The following is a 10,273-nucleotide window of genomic DNA, read 5'->3' as shown; positions in this document are numbered from 1 at the left end:
TTACAGCAGTGGCGGCTCAGGAGCTGATGTTGGAGTCTGGTATTCCCTGACTGCGGTGTGAGGATGGCCCCCACCCTGGGCCTCACTTGGAGCTGCCCCCCTGCCCCTGCACATACCGGCCTCTCTCCTGCTTTAGTCTCACAGCTGAGTGTCTTACTAGAGTCACTGCTAGGAACATTGGAAAATGTCTGCACATCATTGTGCCAGACTTACCCAGATCTCTGCCTGCTGAAACAATGGGAAGCGAGTGAACTCAGCGTGTGTGCCAGCCGTGTGGCCGTGTGGATGAGGCTCCACACGCAGCCCCATCTCTCTCCCCCCGCCCCCTCCCTCCCCAGGGCTTGGCCCTTCTCAGGAGTGGGACCCGCCACTGTGGTCACAGGGCGTCTTCAGGCGTCACGAAGGAGCTGGGGGTGCTGTATGTGCACACCTGTTTGTGCACATGAGTGTGCGCGGGATGTGTGTGCGTGCGGCTGCAGTGAAATCATGTGGCCCACTGCCTTGATCTCATCTGAAGCAGTGTTTGGAAGTGGGAGTGGTTTTGTCCATGTGCTGACGAGTCCAGAATTTCCTGTCACAGGAGGAGGAAATGTGTGTTTACTGGAGACCGTGTGTCAAGAGAATTTCTTGAGAGGTGTGTTGTTGGACAAACGACACCCTTTCTCAGCCACTGCACATCAGTTTCTGCAGAGTGAAAATTCTGTACCTATTCTGGAACTGAAGAATCCTATGTAAATCATCTGTTGCTTGAATCTGTGAAAAATAAGGTTTTTTGGGGGGAAAGTGTGCATTTTAAGTGTTGTGTAGAAGAAGGTGTTTTACTGTGTTGATGTAATTGTTCATAAATGTTCAGTGTCTTCATTGCAGTATGAGATTCATTAAAAACCCATGTTCTGTAACTGTTGTTGTGAAAGTGTTGTTATTAGGAGTTTAAAAAAATTATTTGGCTTTTTTTCATGTTTTTGCTTTGGGTAAAGCATTGTTAATGGCTACTGAACATCACAATCATGTAGAAAGTGAACAAGTTAATTATAGTATTGCCCATTTGAAAAACTTTACTTTTAGACTTCAAAGCTCAATTGTGTTTTATTTTCTGTTATACTATAATTAAATAAACCACGTTACACTTCTCCATTCCTGCATCGCCACCCCAAAATTTCTGAAGGGAGTTAATAACTTGACGAACTACAGTCCTTTGTCAAAATTCCTCAGTTTAATAAGACACTTGTCCTGTCCTTACTATAGTTAAGCTTGTTTGAAAGTTGAAAACAATTGCAATTACAGGAAGTGACCTGTTACAGAGAGAGGGCCTGTTTTCTGTGTTGAATTCATGCTGGGACTGGCCGTAGCCCTGCTCACTGTCCTGTTCTCAGCCACGTGGATGGAGCTGCATCTGCCATGGGAGCCGTGGCAGGTGGCTCCTGGGAACCCAGCAGGTGGCAGGGCCTTCCCCGGGGTGTCCTCCAGCCCCGCCCCAGACCAGGAGGACTTGCCACCCCAGTCCTGTGGGCCGCAGGCACACATTCAATCCCCAGAGCGCAGAGCTTCTCCATAATTTCTCCCTTATCCTACTCTTCGAAAATGTGAGTATTACCTAGATTTCATAATTATACCTTCAGTTGCATTTAAAGTTCGTGTTAGTACAAAGAATTGAGAAGGCAAGGCTTGTATTGCTTTGATTTCATCAAAATGCCACCAAGACGTGTCTCCCTCACTGTGCACAGGTTTTCTGTTTTTACTGAATAAATTGGGAGTCAAGGAAATCATTCCCTACGTTGAGAGTGCCTCTGCTTTACATCAGCACATGTTGTGCAGTCCCTCTTGTATGAAGAGACTGAAAATGAAGTCACAAAAGTGCCCTGAGTTTAAAACCAGATTTCTAAGAACATTAAGCAGCTTAGGGCCAACATGCAGGTAGACTGAGCACCCTTTGGTGCCTTGCGGACTGTGTGCTTTTTGGGCTGGACAGGGTCTCCAGGGAGAGGACCTTCAAATCAGAGCCTCCCGTCAAGGCTGAAGAGAGTGTCATGAAGTGAGAGGGACAAGAGCAAGGTTTCGGCCACTCGAGAAGCGTGACCGGGTGTGGAGGGCGTCCATGATGGAGGCGGCTTGGTCAGGCTTGAGAAGGGTGGCTTACTCCATGTGTGCTAGGCACCTCCAGACGAGTGCATGGGAGTCTGGTTCCATGGGATTCGTGGTGAGTGTCGAGCTGAGGGCAGCAGGCGGGGAGGGCAGGGCTTATCCCACGATGAGGGCAGTTCGCAGGTCCCGTCAGGCTAGCACACAGATGTCCGTGGTACCCAAAGGGTGCTACCGTGTGTGAGAAGGACCCCCTTCTCCCCCCTCCCAATGATAGGGAAATGCTGGGAAATTTTAGCTATGATTTGGAGACTGTAGTTGTTACCTGGGCCAAGTTCATCTACCCCGTGCTGCCGGGCCCCTTGTCACCACCGGCCCACAACCCCATCCTCCCACCTGCATGCTGGGTGAGCTGTTGCATGCTCCACCAGCCCAGACATGGCTATTATAGTGCTGCCTGGGAAATCTTGGAACTGGAACTGAGAAAGTCCATTTCTCTCCAGTAGTTCAGCTATGTGAAAATATGCCAGGTGCTTCTAAGTGAAGAGAAAATAACTACGATTCTGTGCTCAGCAAGACCTCCTTCAGGAATGAGTGTGAAGTGATGGTCTGTGGATAAACAGAAGCAGTTTTTACCAGCACCCCTCCCCTAAGGGACCTTTCAGTTCAGTTCAGTCGCTCAGTTGTGTCCAACTCTTTGTGACCCCTTGAACCACAGCACACCAGGCCTCCCTGTCCATCACCAACTCCCGGAGTCCACCCAAACCCATGTCCATTGTGTCGGTGATGCCATCCAACCATCTCATCCTCTGTCGTCCCCTTCTCCTCCTGCCCTCAATCTTTCCCAGCATCAGGGTCTTTTCAAATGAGTCAGCTCTCCACATCAGGTGGCCAAAGTATTGGAGTTTCAGCTTCAACATCAGTCCCTCCAGTGAACACCCAGGACTGAAAATGTAAAGGGACCTTTACAAGGATGTTCTGTAAGAAGAAAAAGTCACAAAGGCATGGTTTCAAATGGACCAGTACACTGGCACACATCTGCACCAAGTTACGTCTGATTGGAGATTGGGTTTTAAATATCTGTTTTTGTTCTACTGGGGTTTGAAAGAATAAGGCCTTAAGTTATTAAATATTTATAGAGAAATTTCAATGCTAACCACAAAGAAAAACACCTTGGAAAGAAAAAAGAAATGATTAGACATGGTTACTGTGAGGGACTGGGAAATACGGTAAATGAGAGTAGGGTAGAAGTGAGTTTTTATTGTATTTCTTTTTATAGTTTTTGGAATTTCAGAACCTTTGAAATATATCACGTTATCTGAGAAGTTTTTGCTTTTTTGAACATGTGACAAAAAGAGGGTTAAAATCAACCATATTTTAAATATTTTAAAACTTTAACATAGATATTAGAAAAGACATAAAATGACAGACCATCAGGTTTATTAATAGGAAGAGTCCATATTATAAAAGTGTCAGTTCTCCCCATATTGGCAAGTAGATACAGTGCAGTTCCAATCCAAATCACCCAGGTTTTTTTTGAGGCATTGAACAGTGTGGTTCCTAAGTTTTATTAGAAAGAGCAAAGGCCAGGGTTAACAAGATGCCCAAGAAGAGAAAAGAGGAGGCAAGAAAAGAGAAGAAAAAATTTACCTCAAGTCTGGCAGGGCTGTAGTATGCAGAGTGAGGGGTTTGCACAGAGTGGGAAATTGACCAGTATAACAAAGATATCAAAGTCAATTCATGCATAAATGAAAACCTGAACCATTTCAGCTCATATAGTCATAGATCAGCGGGGGGAAATGAATGGTTCTAGTACTACTGGTTATTCATGTGGAGGAAGATAGTAAAACTGGATCCCTGTCTCACACACCAAGGGTTTCCCTGGTGGCTCAGACTCCTGCAATGCAAGAGATGCAGGTTTGATCTCTGGGGTTGGGAGTGGATACTCACTCAGGTGTTCTTGCCTGGAGGATCCCATGGACAGAGGAGCCTGGGGGGCTATAGTTCATGGGGGTCACAAAGAGTCAGATATGACTGAGTAACTAACACACCCACATCTCACAACAGAAGGAGAATCAATTCCAGCATTATATGTGAAAGACAGAACATTAAAAGAAAAAGTGAAAAATTCTTAAAGAGATGATAATACCAGACCATTTTACCTGTCTCCTGCGAAACCTGTATGCAGGTCAAGAAGCAACAGTTAGAACTGCACATGGAGCAACAGACTGGTTCAAAATTGGGAAAGGAGTATGACAAGGCTGTATATTTTCACCCTGCTTATTTAACTTCTATGCAGAGTACATGTGAAATGCCAGGCTGGATGAAACACAAGCTGGAATCAAGATTGCTGGGAGAAATAACAACCTCAGATATGCAGATGACACCACCCTAATGGTAGAAAGTGAAGAACTAAAGAGCCTCTTTATGAGGGTAAAAGAGGAGAGTGAAAAAGCTGGCTTAGAACTCAGTGTTCAAAAAGCTAAGATCTTGGCATCCAGTCTCATCACTTCATGGCAAATAGAAGGGGAAAAGTAGAAGTAATGACAAATTTTATTTTCTTGGGCTCCAGAATCACTGCAGATGGTGACTGCAGCCATGAAATTAAAAGATGCTTGTTCCTTGGAAGGAAAACTGACAAACCTAGACAGAGTATTAAAAAGCAGAGATATCACCTTGCTGACAAAGGTCTAAATACTCAAAGCTATGGTTTTTCCAGTAGTCATGTATGGATGTGAGAGTTGGACCATAAAGAAGTCTGAGTGCCAAAGAATTGATGCTTTTGAACTGTGGTACTGGAGAAGACTCTTGAGAGTCCCTTGGCCTGCAAGGAGATGAAACCAGTCAATCCTAAAGGAAATCAGTCCTGAGTGTTCATTGGAAGGACTGATGTTGAAGCTCCAATACTTGGGCCACCTGATGCAAAGAGTCAACTCATTTGAATGATGCTGGGAAAGATTGGAGGCAAAAGGAGAAGGGGCAGCAGAGAATGAAATGGTTAGATAGCGTCACTAACTCAATGGACATGAATTTGAGCAAACTCCAGGAGATAGTGAAGGACAGGGGAGCCTGGCGAGCTCTAGTCCCTGGGCTTGCAAAGAGCACATGTTCAAGGTCATAGCACCAAACATGGAACAACCGGCACACACCACCAGGGACTGGAAAGCAAATCTTGGTACATCTACACAGCAAAATGTGACATAACAGAAACTGGATGACTCACATGCAGCTGTGTGCAACTGTTGGACCGTGTGAAACCTCGTGAGGCATGAGCCATCCAGCCTTGCATGTGATCATAGCCTCGTATTTTGTGGGATGAAACCCAACATTCCGAATGGTCCTCTGTAGGCCAGAAATAGGGCTGGGGTGAAGGAAATGGTGAGATCAGGAGGAGCTGAGACTGGCACCGTGCCATTCCTCATCTGGATCCTGGGCACACAGGTGCTGGTCCTGATCTTGACAGTGGGCGCATGGGTGCCGATCCTGATCTGGACAGTGGGCACACGGGCACCGGCCCTGACCTGGATGGTGGGCACACGGGTGCTGGCCCTGACCTGGATGGTGGGCACATGGACGCCGGCCCTGATCTGGAGGGTGGGCACATGGGGGCAGGTCCTGATCTGGACGCTGGGCACACGGGTGCGTGTTCCAGTTCTCACACTGTATAACCTGAGTGCTCCTACAGATGTTCCTTTAATGTGTCTAACATAATACAACCAAGATAATAGAAACAGTTCTAAAGAGAAAGTGTTGGATCAAGTGAATGCTGGTAAGATGAGGGAATTTGTAGTAATATTTTTCCCCACATCAGTTTCATGCTTATTGCAAACCGTGTTTTTTCACTTCAGATACTAGTTCTTCCACTTACAAACGTGTAAATTGTCTGAATTGTCTCATTTTCCGTCATTGTATGTTCCATGGGAGGAAACGCAAAGCCAATTTTGTTCCAAGATCATGTTCTTGAGAAAAGCAGTCACTGAGCACACGCCCCGTTGCCATCCTCGCCATCCTTTGTGCAGTCGTCTCTGGACCCCAGCCCTGCTTCAGTTCGCCGTGGATCCCAACCGCTCCTGCACCGCAGGTGGGTCCTGCACATATGCCGGCCCTTGCAAATGCAGAGATTGCAAGGCACCTCCTGCAGGAAGAGCTGCTGCGCCTGTGGCCACATGGGCCGTGCCATGTGTGCCAGGGCTGCAGCTGCAGAAGGGCCTCAGACACGTGCACCCGCTGCGCCTGAAGGCGGGGAGGGCCTGCTGTCCAGTGTAAAAAGAACAACATGTACAAACGTGCAGGTTTTAAAAAATGCAACCTGACATGTTTGTTACATCCCTTTCTTTCTTTCTTTTTTGTCCTATAAAATACAAGAATGATAATAACAGTGGTTGGCTTTAAAAAAAAATAGTCATGAAGGCAGTTGTCAAAAGGCAGAAGTTTATACTGGCAAAATTGGGTTGTTGGTCAGATATATTTTATAAATCCTGGCTTTAAAGTGGGAAATGTAATAAGGATTTCATTTACCAGGTGTGATCATAAAACAATAAAAGTAGTTTTCTTATGTTCCTCATAAGTGGGGACTGAAGGCAATTTCAAATCCAGGAGACAGTCCAAAAATTGTGTTGAGCGGGGGCCACGTGCCAGAATAAGACTTTTTATTCTCACAGTCTTGTTTTGGGGAAAGCAGCATTTATTTGGCTAAGTGGGTAAGTTCTCATATATTTGCTAAAATAAAATCATTTTCTACAATGCATATGTATTACTAATGTCTTCTACCTCTGAATTGATTCTCAACAAATAATATAAAAATGTCCTGCTGGTGAACTTTTTCTGCTTTTTCAGTGATACAATTATTTGTGTATGTTCTGTAACTAGTTCTCTCTATTGTAAATAGGAACCTGATTTTCCTTTTTTTAGACACAGTTTTATTGGGGTCTAATTGAACGTGTGAAATACACTGATCATATATGAATTGTAAAATAGGTATGGATGGGGCAGAGGTGCTGGAGGTTACGGAGCCAGGGTTTCAAAACTACTCTGGTTAACACGCTAAGGGCTTTAGTGGGAATGGTGGACAGTGTGCGAGAGCTGATGGGAGTGATGTGAAAACCATAAGAAAGACCAAAACCCTGGGGCAGACATGAAGAACGCCTCTGAGGACCGTTCAGTAGACTGGACTGAGTGTCTAAACATGGGTCAATAGAATCGTCCCAAACAGGAATCCAAGGAGGAAAAAACAAAAAAGTCAGAATAGAACATCCAGGGACAGTTACAGAAAGGTGTGATGTCCACATTTGGGAACTGGAGGAGAGGACGGAGCAAGGAGATTTGAAATAATAATAGCTGAGAATTTCCTAAAAGTAATGACATAAAGCAGACCACAAATCAGAGATGCTGGGGGGTGCCTTCAAGTGCAGAAAGGCCAGAAAATGAACACTTGGGCACGTCACATTCAAACTGCAGAACAGCGAAAACAAAATCTAGAACGTACCGCGAATACACCACAGCTAGGACAGAGGGATGAGAGGAGCATGGGACGTTTCATCAGAAACCACGCCGGCGAGAGGAGAGTCAGATAGTACGTGTGCACGTGTGTACAGAGCAGTCATCGTGCTCATGGATTCTGTGGTCGAGTTCAGAAAGGGTGTGTCAGAGGTGACTGTTTTCTCCTCCACGATGTCTGAGAGGATCGCACGCTGGGAGCAGTGCAGTCACAGCTCTGGAGTCATCTGCAGGTGTCTTCATGTGCATCTGGCCCCTGAGCTGGCTTGATATGGAAGGCTGGCTCAGCTCAGAAGCTGCCTCTCGTGTGGACTAGGTTCATGGCATGAAGGCCTCAGGGAAATCTTCCTTGGCAGGGGCCCAGATGTCAACAGTGAGCGTCCCGTCTGTGGGGCAGAAGTGGGGGCCCGTGGCACCCTGTCTGCCCGGGCACTGCCTTGGGTGCTTGTGTATTAGCTGCTCACTGAGCCTCACGGCCACAGTTTACGGGTAGGTGGTCTCTTCCCAGTGTCTCAGCGTGGACCAGAGAGGGAAGGGGGTTCTGGCTGAGACAGTCCAGCTCTGGGGTTGGTGCTGATGCTGCTGACAAGCTGACCCTGGCATCAGGTCTCTGCCCATCTGGCCCCTGGGGCTCCCAGGCTGTGGCCGTGCTTCCAGCTGCCTTGTCCCCACACCTGCCCACTGGGCACCTGCTCTGACCACGTCCACATGTGTCACCCCCGGGGGACAGGATGGTGGGTGTCTTCTCTGAGCTGTGGGGTGTCCAGGGGCAGAGGAGCCCCCTTCCGGGAGAGGGGTCCAGCAACAGGCAAGAAGGGCAGTGAATGTGTTGGGTCTAGTCCCTCTGCAGTGACCTTGACTTATCTCTGAATCTCTGCACACTTCCCAGTGGCTACCTCTTGAGATAGTCCCTACGAGCATTTATAAATTAGGGCTTCTGATGTCTCTCCTCGAGGCAGGGCAGCTTGCATTTCCCTTTTCTCACCTCTGGACTCTTCCTGCGGATGACCCTGCCCAGGGTGGTCTTGTCCTGTCTTCACGCCCCCACCAGGTGCCCTTGCCTCCCTATGATTACTCCAGCACCCCCACCCCTGGCACCAGACTTGCCTGGTCACTTGGTTTGTGGCCTCCTTGTTTCATTGGAAAGCAGTGCTGTCCACTGCTAATTATGTCTTGCCTGTGTTGTGAACACCATTTAATTTCTTTTTAAATTGCTTTGTGTTCATTGCCACCAACTAGTCTATGAGCTCTTTGGGACTAGAGAGCACATGTGTTTTATTATCTCTAAGGATAGAGGACGATGGGTTGTTCATAGCAAGTCTCAATAAATACTATTTATTGAAGAACCTGGAGAGTGATCACTTTGACTCTTCCTGTTAGTGAACGGTTGGAGTCCTGTGATGGCAAGGAGGGCGGAAAACCTCCAGACTCGAGTCGTAACTCATCATTATGACTATTTATTACCAAAAACAAACACATTCCCCTTAACATACTTAATGAATCCTTGTCACAACCCTTTGCTGCAGGTATGATTCTGTTGTTAAAAGATGAGGGATTGGGGTTCAAAGGCAGGAGCCGCCTTGCTCAGAGCTGTGGGTGAGTGCGGTCTTCCCTGATGCCAAAGTGAAAGTTGCCCAGTTATGTCCGACTCTGCGACCCCATGGACCATACTGTCGTGGGTAGCCTTTCCCTCCTCCAGAGGATCTTCCCAACCCAGGGATCGAACCCAGGACTCCCACATTGCAGGCGGATTCTTTCCCAGCTGAGCCACAGGGGAAGCCCAAGAATACTGGAGTGGGTAGCCTATCCCTTCTCCAGCGCACCTTCCCGACCCAGGGATCAAACTGGATTCCCCTGCATGGCAGGCAGATTTTTCACCAGCTGAGCCACCAGGGAAGCCCCAAGTCACCGTGCAAACAGCCTCCACCCACTGAGGAAACCAACCAACCAGGTGCTGGATAAGCTGAGGTCAGTGCAAAGAGATTCATGGGTCCTCAGGGCACCCCAGTTCGGGTGGCAGCTGAGTCCCTGCTGGACAGGGTGGGTGGTCCACAGAGCACCCCTAGTCCCCGTGAGCTCTCGGTGTGGAGAACAGGTTTTTCTTGAAAACTTGAAGCAGCCCTCGCTGAGGGGCCTCAGTTCTGGGGTTTAGTGGAGAAGCTCAGCAGCCTCACTTGCTCCTTGCACTGGGCACCTGAGGCACGGCCTCGCAGAGCAGAGCGGGCTCTCAGGTGGGATGTCCGCAGGAGGGAGGCAGAGACTGGCCATCACAGTCACAGCCACAGGCAAGGTGGGCGAGGCTGCTGCCTTCGGGGCTGAGCTGCAGTTCTGCATTCCCAGCCAGGCCTCTCCTCCTGTCTGTGGCCGCAGGCCTCCACAAGAGCTGCTTCCCTGAGGGCACGAAGGCTGCCTGCCTGGACGGGCCCCTTGGCTCAGCCAGGCAGCGAGTGTCACCTGTCCCGGGCTCGCTCGTCCGTGTGCCTCAGCCTGGGGAGGGGACGATGGATTTTAGTCCCCCCTCTTCCCCCAACGTGGGCTCCCCAGGCTGGGGGTGAGAGTCAGAAGTCACTCTGGACACTGACCCCTCGCGGAACAGAGCTCAGGGCGGAGAGCCCCCCCCACTGGCCTCTTGCAGACGCTCCAGGTGCGGTCCTGGCCGAGGTTGTCACCGCCTGTGACACTGCCCTGCCGGGTCAGG

The 10,273-nt window shown here is 48.5% G+C and overlaps 1 pseudogene; it reads left to right on the top strand.

The window, feature by feature from the left end:
- Positions 1 to 5,920: 5,920 nt before the first annotated feature.
- LOC104986013 lies at positions 5,921 to 6,316 on the top strand (annotated as a pseudogene).
- The last annotated feature ends 3,957 nt before the right edge of the window (positions 6,317 to 10,273 follow it).

This window comes from Bison bison, unplaced genomic scaffold, assembly GCF_000754665.1.
Source record: "Bison bison bison isolate TAMUID 2011002044 unplaced genomic scaffold, Bison_UMD1.0 scf7180017864063, whole genome shotgun sequence".
Classification (NCBI taxonomy): Eukaryota; Metazoa; Chordata; class Mammalia; order Artiodactyla; family Bovidae; genus Bison; species Bison bison.
Note: the sequence above shows the minus strand (reverse complement) of the source record. Positions and strands in the feature narration are given on the sequence as shown.